At 39.5% G+C, this 14355-nt stretch overlaps 1 pseudogene; it reads right to left on the bottom strand.

The window, feature by feature from the left end:
* The window catches only part of LOC101571220, a 38879-nt pseudogene extending 24839 nt beyond the window's left edge, over positions 1-14040 (bottom strand).
* Between the last annotated feature and the right edge of the window lie 315 nt (positions 14041-14355).

Raw genomic sequence — 14355 nt, 5'->3', positions numbered from 1 at the left:
GATTCCTCCAGGTGGGTGTTGCTTGGATCTGGCTGCTGTGCTCCACTTCTTTCTGCTGCAGGTATTAGACTTGAACCCTTTGTGTCTCTCTGGCAAGATGTTCTGCTCCTGAATCAGCTGGGTGGGTCTTGCCTCTAGCCTCTTTGCAGGGAGTTCTACTGATCAGTAGCAAAATTATGAATGAAACACAAGCCTATCTGACTTAGTCCTGGAGTGTGCCTATTATGCATGTGATCTCCTGCATAGTAGGGTAGGCATCTCAGTTACCTTTCTCTCATTCCTGGGACAAAATGCCCAACACCCAAAATTAAGGAAGGAAAGATTTATTTAGCTCGCCGTTAGTAGAGGTTTTAGTCTATGTTTAGCTGGCTCCAACGCAGAGTGGCACACGGCAGAGGGCAGATGTTCATGGTGGTGGAAAGCAGAAAAAGAGCAAGAACCAAAAGGGAGGAGTAGCTGCTGCAGCATCCAGCAAGCCTCTCTCCATTCATTATATTGTATTCAGGCTATCTGCCCCAGGTTGGGTATAGTACAGGCACCCATAATCCCAATATTGGATCATGAATTAATCACAAACTCTAGAGGCCTGCCCCAAGGATTGCATGAGGCTTTGGAGGGACATGTAGACACAAATCATAACATTAAGATGTTAGTTGCTATGAGTAAGAAAAAAACTGTAAAGCACTCTACTTTCAAGCATTTGTAATATATCTTCTAATTCTAGAAGAATGTGATTCTTCAAATTATAAATCAAATGGCCTTTATGGTGGTAAAGACCCAGGGAACTGTGGAAACCTCTGTGTTAAACTGAATACCCTTTGTTGCATCACTATTACAGTTGGAATTTGCCACACTATATCCCAGATTTTAAATTGAATGTCAAATTTAATTTAACTGAGAAAGCCTGAAGCTCAAAGTCTATCACTGATCACAGAGCTAAACCTGACAGCTGCCTTATGAATCAATCTAACAAGAAGGATAAAGGAGTGAAGGATAAATCATTGTTTAGTGCATCCTTGCCCCAAGTAGCTCCCCATCCATTTGCAAGGATATTTTTGTCTTTGTAAGCTAAATACCAATGAAAATATATCAATCCTGTTAGTGGGAAAGGTTCTATCTACAGGTGTCTGCTCCCATGGTATCATTTGATCATAGCTTTGCCTTTCCAAATATTCATTATCAAGGCTCAACCCCAATCCTACCTTCTAGAGAAGACTTATCCCATTATGTAGCTTTTTCATTAATCTCTTTTTTGAATCCAAAACTGCCTATAATGTAAGAGTCAGTTTTAAATTTTGATCCATTCTTTTATTCAATACATTTATTGACTAAATGTAATTATAAATCATTACCAGACATCATGGGAATTGTCTGAGTAGATGAGCTGTCCGACTTCAGGAACTGAAATTGAACTGGAACAGCAAGCACTCAAATAACACAGGAAAAATGGTAGTAAAAAAATCTTGGATTTTGATGCAGCTTTTCCACAGATAAAAGGATTAAGCATAGGTTATCTTCCTGTCTTATATTTCATAATCTTTAAAAGATAGATGCAGGTAAAATAGAAAGCACTATTGGGGTTAACTGTAATAATATACATAATTATTATACATTATACATTTTCTTCACTGGCTTTTAATTATTGAGACTGATAGTCATTAAAAATTGTCACAGGACAAAAGAATACAAGGAACACAAGAAAATAGAGATGTAAGTCACCCACCAGCTCTTTGAGTAAAGCTGATGTATTCTTCAAATAGTATTAAAGCTAATCTAGTAAGGAAAAACAAGATTTTAGTTACAGAGAAAGATTATTGGATAATAAAGGTTAAGAGAATTATGAACAAATGCCAGGCTTCATGAAGATTTATGGTGCATAGAAGCAGTAAATTTTCTGGTGTGTTTCAAACATTGTATGCCAGGCTGTTCACCTTTCAAAATTTAGATTTGAAAGATAGGATAGGACCTTTTATAGAGACTTTTGATAGCCTTGCTATAGAGGCTGAACTTCCTTTTGTAGGGGTATTATTTTTTAGTGAGGCTGTGTTTACCTTGTTTTGTGCTTTTCCCTGCTTTTTTCATCAAGATTTCCCCTCTCAGTATCCTTTTATTTCCACCTAGTATGAATTCTTGCTTTAGTAGCGATGGAAAATTTGCAAGAAGAAGCATAAATTGGGAAGTTAGAGTGAAGACAGGAAAGGACTCCAGCTTAGAGAGAGAGGGCATACTGCACTACAAGGTGTCAGACTAGTCCATCCACAAAAGCAGGAACACGCCTCTCATGGGCTAGTTAGTGAGCTGGGATCCCCCATTGGTTCTATCTTGCTCCTGGTGTCCTATCTATGGCATCATCATGGCTGCCTGTGATTATTTCCAGCAAGGACTGTCTCTCCATGGTGATCTGAGTCACCTGGGGCTCTACCTGTCCTCCCGTCCATGTGACTGCAGCTTTAGGATAAGGATGGGAGGTTCTTATGTGTATCTGAACGTCCCTGTTAACCACTTGTCTTGGAGTCCCCAGTCTTGAAGGGAGGATAATGCCAGTGTTAATCAACCCTGCCTGTCAGCTCCCAGGCATTCCCTAAAGAAGGATCACATACCCTAGCAGAGTGAAGAAAAGGCTTGACCCAACATTTACAGTAATAAAGAACACAGAATGAATGTGAAGTTTGTTATGCTAGTTGTCACCAATTGGGCATGGTCAAGAGAGATGGTTCATTGAAAAAAAAAAAAATGCTTTGGTGTCCCTGAGTGCCCCCAGATGAAAAGAGGAATCTTGTTTTTCAGGAGAAGCAGGTAAGAGCTCCATCTTTTCCACCATCTCTATGGTGGTCCCTACTTTGTCCTGTCACTTCCCCTATGCCATGTTACTCAGGTGGGGTTTCTAATCCATGAGACACCTGCCTCCTCCGGGGTGGTCATGAAACTCAAATTTAAATGTGTGGCCTAGCCTAGAAATTGGCATTTTGAACAAAGCCTTCTAGGGCCTGGTGATGATCAGAGATGAGTGTTTCACAGACAGAATTCTAGAGAAGTCCTGACTCTCAGATCTCTGCAGCTACCTTTACTCTGGCTCCCTCTGAAGCCAGACTTTCTGCTTTTCCTTTGATACATTGTTCTTGCTGATAATAGCCAGAAACACTTATAAGGCTGGCTACCGTGCACCTCTGATGGAGAAATGAGGAACTCTGAGAAGATTTAAATGATCGGCTTGGCAATCCCATTTTATGAGATAAATTGATTTTAAGAGAAAAGCTCAAATGAGAAATTACTACAATGATGAATATCTACAATTTTTTTCAACACCTTCATTCCAATTTACCCTTCCAGAAACACCCCTATGACTCTTCTCCTCTACTTTAAAATTCTTCAGAAAACTTTGGGCTATTTGTATAAAAAAAAATTAAAATCAAAATTCTCTGGCAAGCATTGCTAGTTCTTTATGGTCTGATCATGGCTTCGATTTCCAAGTGATTTCCCTACTTCTTCTCCAGAATTCTAATTCCAGGTCTACCTGAAAACAACTCACTGTTATCTGGGTTTAACCCTCAACTTTTTGGTCTGTCTGCCTCACTGAATGTGTAAAGATGTCCTCAGATATCTCAGTGAATGTGCAGCTCAGAAAGAAAAGACGGGAGGGGAGGTCAGTGGGAGAATCCTGTTTTGCTCGAGCAATAGACTATAAACATTTCACCTAATAGTCTGCCCCTTATGTGTTCTTAATGGCATCTGCATATTTATTAGCAAGTCAAGCACCCTTGGAGGAACAGTGACATTATCACGTTAATGTCTTAGAAGGTAAAACAGTTGACTTTGTTCTGTTCTGAAGGTGTTGCCCTTTTTATTTTAATGGCAGGGTCTCTGTGTCATGTCAGGCAAATTACCCCTGTAAATCTTATTAGCAAATGACAGGTGTTGTATTGCTAATGGCTTCCTTCGTGTCTTCAGTCTGCTTTGCATGCCAGGAAGAAGGAAGCCACCTGAAAAGCCACGTAGCAACTCTCCACGGAAGCATGGGCAAGAGGCAATTACTGGCTAGTATTCTTTGATGGCATTTATTGAGCACCCACTGCGTGCAAAGGTTCTTGGGACAGCCAGCAATTAAAGAGAAAATTGTCCCATGACCTTGGGGAGTTTGTGCATTAATGGAGGATTTAGAACTTGCACAACAGGAACAGAAAGCAAATAGGGAACTGAGCAAAGGCAAGTTAACCGTCAGTGCCAGTGACAGCCCAGGCAAAGGAAGAGCAAGATGAAAATGTCATTCTCTCCACCCATCCTTTCCCATTTATGGCCTCAATCATCAAGAGGTGGCCTTCTAATATGCACTGGTGGCACCCCATACTTTATCGCTCAGCACTTGTCAACTTGAACTGTAATTAATGTTTACTCGCCTGTCTTTTCCACTGGGCTTTATGTTCCTGCCTGATTTATAACTATAACCTACTTCTTCATGTGTTACCTGGCCCAGAGAAAAATCTAAATCATGGAACACTGGATAAAGAAACATATTTTGTTTGTTGCATGAATTTTATTTATTGTGAAGGTCGAAAGGGAAAATTATAGCATGTGATATATGGGTAGATACTTTTACAATATTAACATTTAATCTTCAATTCTTTCAATAATACATGTTTCTAAAATTCTGCTTCCTAAAGGAAATTATCTTTTTACCCTCAGTCCATCTACAAATTTTCATCAAACTTCCAAATAAAAATTTATGTAATTATTAAAATTAAATTTGCTCATTATTCTTTCAACATTCAAAGATCTCCATTTAGAAGTGCTTCAAGTGTTTAAAATCAAAAGACAATTATTTTGCTTAAAAGAATATATAAGGATACAGATCATATATAAAGAATGTTTGTGGTGTGATTTAAACTACTGTGAACATTTCAATTTTTAAAAAATAAATATTAAAGTAGAAACATTGCCATAAATTCCCCTCAGAATACTCTTGGTCACTTGCAGCACACTTCTCCCATCAAGTTCGGCTTGTTCTGAAGCACTTCTGGAAGTCCTTTCATGAGGGTCCTCATTTGCGCTGCTGTGGCTGCCTCAGGTTAGCCTGAATACCTCTTTATTCTCTTGACTGGTGTTGATCCTACATTTGACACTCAAACACGGAGTCCTTGCTTCCGAAGATCCTAGTCTGAGATGTTACTAGAGGCAGCCTGAGAAAGCAGGTGAGATGGTAATGGAGTTTGTCGACAGAACTTTCACCGTTTGATTGGTATTTAGGACCCTAGGATTGGTACTAGATGGCACAGAGGAGGCATAAGGCAGGAGTCTGGCTACTAGCTTTTTCAGGAGTGGGGAACCAGAAGGAGATGTAGCAGATGTAATTCAATGTCAACTATCACAGCCAGTTGAAACATATGGAGAAATTATCAGAAATATGTATGCTAGAATTATTAGTCATGCCCTTTAGACACTTCTATAACAGTCCTCAAACTGTGGCATGCATCAGCGATGCTGAAAGGGCATCTTAAAACAAATGGCTATGTCTCAACACCAGAGTTTCTGATTTAGTAGGTCTGGTGTGGCATTGAAAAGTTTTCACTTCTAACAAGTTTCCAGGCACTGCTACCTGTGCTGATCTGCAAATGGTCCTTCAGTATCTCTGCTCACAAGAGAAGATGACAAAGGTAGAGGCACAAGTTCTAGGCACTGGAAATCAGCCATGAGGGCCAGAGGATATCGTTGGTTGCATATAAAGAAACTTCTGTGTCTGAGTGAGATGGCAGAGGAAGCCAAGGACCCAATCTAAGACTTGCCAGTCAGAGAAGCTGAATTACAGAGTTAGTCAGATGTGTAACCCACACAAATCATTACAACGAGGTCAGGCTTCTCACTCGGAAACCTGGACTCCTTGAGCTTGGAATGGAGATACCTGAGGGGCACTCTGGAACATTGGAATACCCAGACTGCTTGGATCCTGCTCAACATACAACTGTGCTCTACCCCTTTATTTGAAGCTTAGGTCCCTTGCTACCATTTTCCTGTCCAATGAAATAAGCTGCTGAATCCTTTCTCACAGAGGTGCCTGAGGTTTCCTCAGTATGGGTTCAAGTGTCTGCATCTTACCATAGCAAACAGATTCTAGCCCTGCTCATTTTCTTTGAGTTTCCTTTTGCTTCTCTATAAATTGTGGATGACTGTTGAGTAATTTTTTTGATTTGCCTGTAAGTTCTATTTCCTTGTCCAAATGACCAATTTTTACCAAAATTTTGAATTTACCAATTTTCTTCCATAGCCAGCTCTACGTCTCCAGACTTCTTCCTTCCAGGCATCACCTTCTCACTCTACTCAGTTTCATAGACTGCTCGTAATTGGTGGTTTCAATACCTACTGGAGCACTGCATTGCTTACATGTGGGCTTTTCTCTTGGGATCTAGAGAAACTTAGGGAGCAGAAGCTTCATAACAAGATGAAGACTTTGAAGTGTTTGCTGTGGCAAAATATGTGTAGAGGAGATGCGGACCCATAATATTCCACTGTCTGGACCATGATGGGTACACTTAGGGTTCACTGTCTGGTTCTTTAGTATTATCTCAGTTACTCTTCTCTCATTGCTGGGACACATCCCCAACACTCAAAATGAATGAAGGAAAGATTTATTTAGCTCATAGTTACCGGAGGTTTCAGTCCATACTCGGCTGCTTCCAAGGCAGAATGGCACATGGAAGAAAGCAAACTTCCATGGTGGTGGCAAAGAGCAAAAGAGAAAATGGGAGGAGTAGCAGCACCCATGGCTACAGCGAGCAAGTCTGTCTACCTTAAGCTGCATTCAGACTCTCCGCCCCACCCTAGATGTAGTACTCACACCCATAATCCCAGTGGATCATGAGTTAGTCACCAACTCTAGAAGTCTGCCCCATGACTGCATGAGGCTTTGGGGGGACAACTAGACACAAACCATAATGAGTACAATTTTTCAGTTAATAGTTTTCTTTCTTGCCTGAAGCATGCTTAAAATGCCTAACCTTGCCATCGTCTCCGTAACTATTTTTTCTACCATGCATCTTTGAAACAATATTCTTAGATGCTGCTTTGTCTATTCAAGACATTTATTATCAGATCTGAGGTGTTCTGATGAATTACATTCACTTACTTGAATTAAAGCGAGGGACTAACAGTGCTGAAAATGACCTGAGTTTTGCGCTCCCAGAAAAGAGTCATGATTCATGTATTCTCCAGCTTTTGCATTCTGGAGGATGCCTAACTGCAAAGAATAACCTGCCAATCCATAGTCTGAGGTCTCACTTTCACTCTTCTTTAATAAATCCAGGTTATCTCCCGTGTTTTTGAGCTGCTTGTCATGAATGGCTGACAAGCCTAAACAAAATTATCTTAATTGTCCAGTCCTTCTGGTCTTTGTACCTGCTTCTTCTATCCCTTTCCCTTCTCTAGGCTCTGCAGTCTGCATTCTGTCTTGTTGTCTGCTTTTGAGGAAATCAAGCTGTGACACTAATTTTCTGTGTCCAGATTCCCTCACCTATGATTAGGGATAATTGTAGGACCCATCTTTACTTTATTGATTCTTTTTGTGAGGCTTTCTTAAGTCAATACATTAAAGAGCTTAGTTTCTACCTGGCACATTGTATGTGCTGAATAAATGCTACCCATTCACATTAATGAAGGGCATATAATGAGAGAGGGAGAAGTTGTAGAAGGTATTACTTTGGGAAGCACACAACCTCTCTCCAGAGGCCCTAGCTGCTGTGTGCTACTAATTGATTGTACGCTTTACCTGGGACTGGATGCAATGGAGAACATCATCAGGCAACTGGAAGCACGACAAGCTCATGAGTAGGGCATCTGGCCCTTCCCGTGCTACAGAAGCCAGTCACTTCTGTAGCATCCTCTTTTCTTTCATCCCTGCCATATTCAATCTACTTCCTATAATGATTGAGAATGTTAGTTTCATTTTATATGCAATAGACTCTCAATGTATTCCTTTGGTATATTAAAAATAAATCTCTGTCTACCATCTCACATTGACTAAATCCAACTGTCTTTTTTGTTTGTTTGTTTTTCTTGAGACAGAGGTCCACTATATAGTTCATATATAGTTCATAGTGGGCCTCTGTCTCACTATGTAAATGAATGCTGGCCTTCAACTTCCAGCACTCCTCCAGCCTCAGCCTTCCAATGGCTGGGAATACAGGTGTGCGCCACCGTGCCTGGCCCCCCACTCTCTTTTAGGATTTAGTATTTACTGTTCCTTTTCCTAGGTAAGGACCAAACACCTCCACCCACTGCGCTGCCCCCTTCTGGTAAATGTTACTTACCCACCATGCTGGCATCAAGCTCAGCCATACAATTTTTGGGGACCAAAGAGGTGTGAAGTAGAGTCCAAGTTTAAGACACCTTTAAAAGTCATCATCTGTCTCTTGCTGTTCTATGAAATTTTCCTCTTTCAGAGTAACATGGCCCAAATGGGGGTGTCTACTGCCCGGTACTGAAAGGCCAAGATGCAGTATACACTAACCGCAGTGAGCAAGACCAAAACGGATCTTGTTCCCACAAGCATTGTTGAAATAACTGCACAGGCTGGTATGCGCTTCAAAGACTGCATGAAATGTGCTATTGCAGCCCTTTGGATTTTATATTTGTTGTGAATAAGTAGAAGAATGTCTCTTTATGAAACATACACTAAAATACTGTATCATACAAAATGCTTCAGGGAATATTTAATATGTCTTTGTAAATGTTTTGAGCAATTTCATAGAACATAAAAAAATTAAAAGAGAAAAGCTTGTCATATGGATACCAGGAAAAATACTCCAAGTAAATTACATAAAGGAAAAGTATAATTAACTGAATATCAGTTAATAATGAAAGCAATTATTATTTTTCAAAGTAAAGGCCTCGAGCTTTATATATCAAATAATTATAGACAAAGTAATGATTATGAAAATTTTAAAGTTATAGAAGATAACTTGGGCTGGGGAGATAGCTCAGCAGTTTAAGGGCCTGTCTGGCAAGGACCTGGGTTTCATTCCTGGTACCACATGCTGTGCCAGCCCCAGAACCTTGGGCATGCTGTGCAGGCCATGAAAACCAGGTGTGGTGGCACATACCTGTACTCCTAGTGCTGGGGAAGCTCAGACAGGAGGATCACTATGAGTCCTAGTTGAGCAGCAAGACCCTGCATCAGATAAACAAATAAGATTAAAATTAAAAATAAATGAATAAAAATAAAGGATAACTTATTACCCAAATAAATTGATCAAAAACATTGAAAAGGGAGATGATTTCATGTGATTTAAAGCATGAATAAGTTCAATGAATCTAGACATATTGCATTCTATTCACTGTGGCTAGCAAGACTTTAAGCTTCTAAGAGATCACAACTCATTTGAAGTACATGGTGCATTTGAACAAAAAGCTACCTAAAATGGGAATTCAATGATAAGTATATAGGATAAATTAGAGTATTTGTATAAACTGATGCTCATAAGACAATTTGACAAATAAACCTAAGTTTCTATCCTGTATTAGAACACTAGAAATTAAGAGAATAATTTAATAGAAGAAAATTTCTGAGAACTCTAACACAATGAAACAGTCTTTTGCAGTGTTTTCAAAAAGCAATACTTCTCTCATATCATAAACTAGTCATGAAAGTTTAGCTTTACATGATTGAGAATGATATAAAATCGAGGATATTCTACAACTAGAAGACACCAATTGATTATGTGAAAGCATTAAGTTATTTTTCTATACCCATAGACTGATAAACATTTCATCTGAAGGGTCAGATAGTAAATATTTTCAGCTTAATGACCTCATTAGAATTATAAGCTCTAGCATTGTAACTAGGAAATAGCCAAAAAAAATGTGTGTGACTGTGTTCCAATAAAACTTTATTTACAAAAGCAGGAAACTGACTGACCTCTTCATTGACAGGTTGGTTGACAGAGCCATGGCACTGAAGGAGACAGATGTGGGTCTCAGGCCCAGCTCTGATATTTAGCAGAAGAGAAGTTGTTTATCCTCTTTCACCAAAGCTCTATTTCACAGAGTCAAAAACAATATAAGTAAGGTAGACTTCGTGGCATGGGAAGGAGGTCTGGGGTAAATGGAGAAGGGGATATAGAGGGAGTAAAAAGGATCAAGACATGACATGTCTAAGTTTTAAGAAATAAAACTTTCTTTAAAAATATGGGTAGAGGCTGAGGGAGAGAATTGTTGTGAGTTTGAGGCCAGCCTGGGCCAGTTCAAGGCCAGCCTAAACTCCAAACTCCATATAGCAAAATCCTGTCTCCTATCTCAAAAAGAAATAGATAGATAGATAGATAGATAGATAGATAGATAGATAGATAGATAGATGAGCCACTCAATAAATGGTAGTTCCCCTTTTTTCTATATATGGCTAAAGAAAAATGCAGAATTTGAATAAGTGAATTTAGCTGAAACATGTTCAACTACTTTCAAAGTGGGTCAAAAGTCTCCAGGGAAAAATTGTAGAACATGTTGTCTTAAATCAATTCCATGGAGAAAGATGACATATAAAATTGCAGGAATTTTAATTTTAACATGCACCACGTAGTATCTTGAGCAGCACTTAGGAGATTTAAAAGAGAAGGCTGTCTTCTTATTGCCAGCAGGGGACTCTCTGACTGGGAGTCCATCATCTACAATAGAAAACACAGCTGGAGCCCAACCAGCTCCCGTGGAACAAGAAAAGGGTACATATGGTATTAGGGGGAGTTAAAGTGATGCTTATCTAGAGAAGGGGGGAAAAAAACAAAAAACAGAAAGCCATACCTCCAAAGGAACTTTTATCATGAATTCTTAGAAACATCATTTGTGCTGGACTAGGCATGGTGGCGCGTGCCTGTAATCCCAGCACTTCGGAGGCTGTAAACAGGAGAATCACTACAAGTCTGATCTAGTAGTGAGAACCTGAACATCCTGTAGACCCTTCCCTAAAATACAGAAAAAAAAAAAAAGAAAGAATGAATGAATGAAACATCATTTGTGAGCCAGAGATTTCCAGTGGTATGTAGTAATTTATTCAAAAGCTTTGACCTCTATGTTCTCTTGGCCAGGAGTCATAAGGCTTTAGGAGACTCAAAACAAATTTTCACTGCAAAAGAAAAACGGCAGGCAAGCACCATGGCTTTCACGTTGAGCAGGAGTACCTTTTGCCTCCAATTAGGCATTCTACCCTCCAAAACATTTCCTCATCACTCAAGATGTGATAGAATATCCCTCCTACAAGCTCCTGTGATGCTGGTTTACCCAGAGAGCAGAACATCGTGAGCATTTACTCTGCTCTTACTGAAGAGTGCCGTTGGCTGTGCTGCTTTCTGAGTCAGGGTCACAGAGCCTACTTCAGGATGAAGATCTGCAGACCGTTGGGTCAGTACTTGCTAAGTGGACAATAAACAGACAAAAGTGAACAAGAAGGGGCCTTCTTTGCCCATTTAAGATGTTTCTATCTTGATTAACTCCTCAGTAGCAAGCAATTCATCATCCTTCAAAACTTAATCAAATTCCCATTTTCTTCTATAAAATATTTCAGACAACATTCAGTATAACAGTGAGGTCAGACTTACATGAGATGTATCGAGAATCTTTCATATTCGTTAACATGTTGTGTTCTTTAAATGCATACTAGTTCTTTTCCCCCTTCTTATCAATGTGCTACCAACCAAAACCATTTCCTATTAAAATATTTGACAACACCTGTACTCCTTTTGAAGTCATCCCAAATCAACAACAATTGGAAGCAACCTACCCTTAAATAATAGTGCACTGTTGGATTTTCAGTTTGCACTTTAGTTGAGAAACCAATTTTCTTCCATGCATTTTAAGCCAGCCTTAATTTAGCTTTACTTTACCTAAAATTACATTCAAAAACCAATTTACATCTTCAAAATGCATTGCTTTCTTAATCAGTACACCCAAAACCTTACTGCGTAGTGCGTGTCAGAGTGTATATATATAAATACCAAGTATAGAACTCGCATCCTGTCAGTTGAAACCTTAGAACCCATTCATGTGGGAATTAGCCACTTGCAAGTTTACTCCAAATATCACTCTGACAGTACATTTCTTTATGTACTGACTGTCCCAAGTATCTCCCTGCAGGTGTCATTTCAACTAGCCTTTTTTCATTGAATGAATTTGACGATGTTATAATTTTAATATTCCTGATATATCATCTTAAAACATTAACAAAAAATGCAAATTTTAGTCATCATATATTTAAGTAATTGGACCGATAAATGGCGAATAGCAGATAGATTAGCCAAGGATACTGCTTGTAATGCCAGATGGTTGATAAAGCATCCTTACCTACCATGAGTACTGTATGAAGTGGGAAAAGAAAGCTATACTCCCATCATAGCTGTATTGTTAAATTAGTGAATATATAAAAGTCATTGATAAAAAATGATAACCAGGGACTATAGAGGTAGCAGGGTGGTCTAAGCACCTGCCTCGCAAATGAAAGACCCAGATTCGGTCCCTCATACCACACGCTGTACCAGCTCCAGAAGCAGGCATGGTACTGCATGCCTGTAATCCCAGTGCTGAGGAGGCTGAGATAGGAGGATCACTATGAGTCTAAAGTGCATAGTGAGGAGCCAGGGAGATGGCTCAGTAGAATAAGCACTTCCCTGGCAAGTGCAAAGGTCTGAGTTCAATCCCCAGTTCCTCCAAATATAAATAAATAAATAAATAAATAAATAAATAAATAAATAAATAGTTTAGTGAGACCCTGAACCAAATTAATTAATTAATTAAAAATTATTTTTTAAAAATGCCAGCCAGTTCCCATCCTGTTTGTGTTAATTGCTGTGATCCTTGCTATTGCCCTATGGATAGCTATGAAGACGTGCTTAGGGTCACCAAAGCACAGAGTTATGATTTCCAGAACATACTGATGGATTCTCTCCATTTCAGAGTGCTTCTGTACTGAAAACTTTCATGAGGAGGATTTCCTCTGCTCCCCACCACTCCTGCCGCATATACTTTTCAAGGTTGTGTTATTAAAAAGTGACAGACGTAGAACAGAAACCCAAAGTATCTGAGCACTACTTTAGAGGACTTAATCACACACCGTGGCAAAGTCAGGCACATCGTGTAGACAGTGAATGGAATACAATCCCAGGTTGCCACGTAGCCACAGAGAACTCATTCGCAAATTTCCTGACGTTAGCAGGATACCATCCCACAAGCAATGTCTATCAAAAGCTGCCTCCTTCCCGTACATGTCTGGTATAATCACTCAGCTCAACTACCTTCATTCAAAAGACTCTGATACCAACCTACCTACATCACTGATAACATCAATATTAATCTTTATCAAGATGTTGGGGCAGGGGCTGGTGAGATGGCTCAGTGGTCTAAAGCACCTACTTAGAACAAGCTTAGCAAAGCACAGGGACCACGGTTCAATCCCCCAGCACCACATGCCAGCCAGCCCCGCCCCCTGGTGGGCTGAGCTGGACACACACACACACACACACACACACACACACACAAAATAAATAAAAAAAAAATTAATAAAAAAGATGTTGGGACATGCCTGGGGTTTGGTAAGATATAATTACCAACATCAAAGTGTTTAAATTTATATTCAATCCCAGGTCTTCTTAGACACACATTTATTCATTGGTTATTTTTATTGTTCCATATTACTTTCTAGAAATATTTTAATACTAACTAAGGAGAAATGATTTCAAAAGGGGATCACAGACATTAATAAAGATGTGCTGACATATATTTTTGGCACGGCTATGGGGACCTTCCCTTGGGAGTTTCAGCCCCCGAGGTTTCTTTTTCCTTTTGATTAAATGGCATGAGTCATCTCTTCTGACTGAAATTGGTGATCTGCCAGGAAGAATGATATGTTGATTGTCAGAGCCCACAGTGACAAATTTTCATCCATTGTGCATTAAAAGGACAGCTGCTTTCTACATTTTGGAAGAAAATACTTTTCTTTCTTTTACTAATGTGTGTTACCTGGTAGATGGTTGTTTTCAGGTCTTTGCTAACTGGCATAGACCACTCAGACAGCATGACGAGACCAACTGGTAGAATCAATACGTGAATATTAAATCCCGTTATAAAGTCATGCTATATTATTCATTAACAAACACTGATATGTCCTCTACTAGGAATTCAAAGAACCTGATCCAACTTCCTGCAGAGTCAGAAGCAGCCAATATATTTTGATGCAATCTTCAAATCCCCTTTCACAACCCACCAGGGAGATGAAGCTATATGACTACTCTTGATCCAAAGGATCCCTTCCACACTGTCATCATTTTTTGTATTTGTCCCCTCAGTTTTCTTCTTGAGTTGCCATGCCAGTTACAATTTCCATCTAAACAT

The sequence above is a fragment of the Octodon degus genome, unplaced genomic scaffold, assembly GCF_000260255.1.
Source record: "Octodon degus isolate 3935 unplaced genomic scaffold, OctDeg1.0 scaffold00056, whole genome shotgun sequence".
Taxonomy (NCBI): Eukaryota; Metazoa; Chordata; class Mammalia; order Rodentia; family Octodontidae; genus Octodon; species Octodon degus.
The sequence above is the reverse complement of the archived record's forward strand: the minus strand, read 5'-3'. Positions and strand labels throughout refer to the sequence as shown.